Here is a 2668-nt window from a genome sequence, read left to right as displayed (position 1 = left end):
TGCATGGGGAGAAGCAGTTTGGCAGGTGAGCCCAGGCCAGATATGTGACAGCGAGCACCTCATCCCAGCCAGAATCGCCTCATGCATCTCAGAGTCGTACGATGTAGTTTGATTTCTGGGTGAAGAATAGTACAAACGAGCCACGCATGAAAATAGACGCCGTTCTTTAGGCCCGACGTCCCCAGACCGTCAGATCAGCCAGGTCTGAGTATTGTCCTGGGGAGAGTTCTGCGCAACCAGAAGGGGGAAATTTCCCAGAATCCCCTGGAATCTTGCTAAGAAGCCTTAGACTGACTATGGCAAACGTTCACAACGACACTTGTTGAAAAGTCTCTTCTCTTTTGGTTTTTGAAGCTATTGGGGGGTGGGGGAGGAAGTGTGTGTGTGTGTGAGTGTGTGTGTGTGTGTGTGTTTCTGATATATACGAATTTGGGAATCCACCAGGGGAAGAAAAATCAGCAACCTGGTCAAAACTTGATTTAAAAAAAAAACAGACTAAAGAAATTTAACTTAAATGTCTAAAAATGTAGAAATGTTGAACATTTTTAAACAGTTTATGTTAAATAAGCTATAGTATACTCATATAGAGGAATCTGATACATCTATACAAAAGAATCTTGTTCAGTCTATACAAAATATGTTTCTAAGAACACTTTATGGCATTACAAATGCTCATGCTAGCATATTAAGTTATATAGACGTCTTTCAAAACTGCATGTTTAATTTGACATTATTTTTGGAGATAATGTGAGAGGCAGAATAGGTGGGCTGTACTTACACACTAATATGTGTAGCGGGATCTACTTTTTATATGTGTGTAAAGGGATTATATTTCCTTTTATTTTCCAGGTTTTTTACAATAAACATAATCAGATGGGGAAAGGCCTTATTTAAGATGCACTATCTTTTACATTCATACTGGCAGTATGGCTGAAGCCATAACAAAGTACCGTAAACTCGGCAGCGTAAAACAACAGAAATGTATTCTCTCATAGTTCTGGAGGCCAGAAATGTGAAATCAAGCTGTCATCAGGGCCACGCTCCCTTTGAAGGCTCTAGGGAAGGATTCTCTTTGCCTCTTCTGACTTTTGATGGTTGCCAGCAACCCTTCGCATTCCTTGCCTTATTGACACATCACTCCATGTCTGTCTCCATCTTCACATGGCTCTCCTCCCTGTGCCTGTGTCCAAATCTCCCTCTTTGTATTAGGACATCCGTCATTGGATCAGAGCCCACTCTAATCCAGTATGACCCCATCTTAACTTGATTGCATCTGCAAAGAGCCTGTCTCCACACAAGGTCACAGTCACAAGTTCTAGGGGTTAGGACTTCAGCATATCTTTGGGAGGGACACAGTTCAACCATAACAGCCCACTCATTGGCTCCCCCAAATTTATATCCTTCCCACATGCAAAATGCTTTCACCCTATCTTAACATCCCCTTAAAGTCTCCTCTTTCTTTCTCTCACTCTCTCCAAAATTTTTGTGGTTGATTCTGTAAACAAAATGCAAGCATGACCGTGGCCCAGCTCTACTGAACAACCAGTGCTCACATAACCAGACCTTTATAGGGCTAAAATTAAAGCAGGACAGATGAATCCAGAACTTTGCTCCCAAACAAAACCACTGTTTCTGTCAGCGATGTAAAGGCCAAGGTGAACTCTTCACCTGGTGACATCCTCATCTCTCCCAAAAGCCATAAAACAATTTTATCAAGTGCTTTCTGAGCCAACACTTATAATATAGATCAGCCATCCAGGCCACTGAGCATTGCTTTGACTGTTTGGCCACCAGGTAGTGCTCCCTGATTTTAAAATCACGCTGCTCAGCCAAATGTTTCCATGTCTGCAGAAAAACTAATGTCTCCCCTTCAGGAAGGGACTTATAATTCACAGTTCAGCCCTGACAACAGCATGAGCTAATTAACCAATCTTGGAAACAAAATAGAGCCGTTTTTATTTTATTTTAAACCTGTTTAATAAAAATGATATGCATGGCTGCTGAGGCAGTAGCCACTACCAGGAAATTATTATGAACATAAATTAGCAGTGCAGTTTGTCCAACCCGGAGGTAAGCAAGTTTTCAGACTGATTTGTTTTAAAACAGAAATCACAACCCTCGAGACAGAAATTACATGCAGAAATGCTGAGGCATTGATCCAGAGCCAGGAAAGTGAAGTTTGGGGAAATTAAGGGAACAGACCATGAAACTGGATTCTAGCCATAGGTCTCGTGCTCACTTCGACAGCACACGTATGAAAATTGGAACGATACAGAGAAGGCTGGCATTGCCCCTGTTGCAAGGATGACACACAAATTTGAGAAGGGTTCCATATTTTTAACTACTGTATATAAAAGAGATAAACAACAAGGTCCTACTGTACAGCACAGGGGACTACACTCAATAGCTTGTGATACTTATAATGAAAAAAATCTGAAAAAGTATATACATTATGTAGAACTGAATCACTGTGCTGTACACCAGAATCTAACACAACATTGTAAACCGACTCTACTTGAATTTAAAAAAAAAAAAAGACTCAGGTCCCAAGTTTGATGGAAACATAGTGTAGGAGAAGGAAGTAAACTCTACGTCACAAAGCACTAAAGTCCACTCCACTGCGCCAACTCTAGGTGCCCTCGTGTGAGCAAGGCCAGCTCTCCAGGCT

General features: G+C 41.5%; 1 non-coding gene across 1 annotated transcript; it reads left to right on the top strand.

The window, feature by feature from the left end:
- Window positions 1-2231: 2231 nt before the first annotated feature.
- Window positions 2232-2339, top strand: LOC116277208 (U6 spliceosomal RNA). Its single transcript, XR_004186689.1, has one exon. It is a non-coding gene; the product is annotated as a U6 spliceosomal RNA (small nuclear RNA).
- The last annotated feature ends 329 nt before the right edge of the window (window positions 2340-2668 follow it).

This window comes from Vicugna pacos, chromosome X (genome assembly GCF_048564905.1).
Source record: "Vicugna pacos chromosome X, VicPac4, whole genome shotgun sequence".
NCBI classification, from domain to species: Eukaryota; Metazoa; Chordata; class Mammalia; order Artiodactyla; family Camelidae; genus Vicugna; species Vicugna pacos.
The sequence above is the reverse complement of the archived record's forward strand: the minus strand, read 5'-3'. Positions and strand labels throughout refer to the sequence as shown.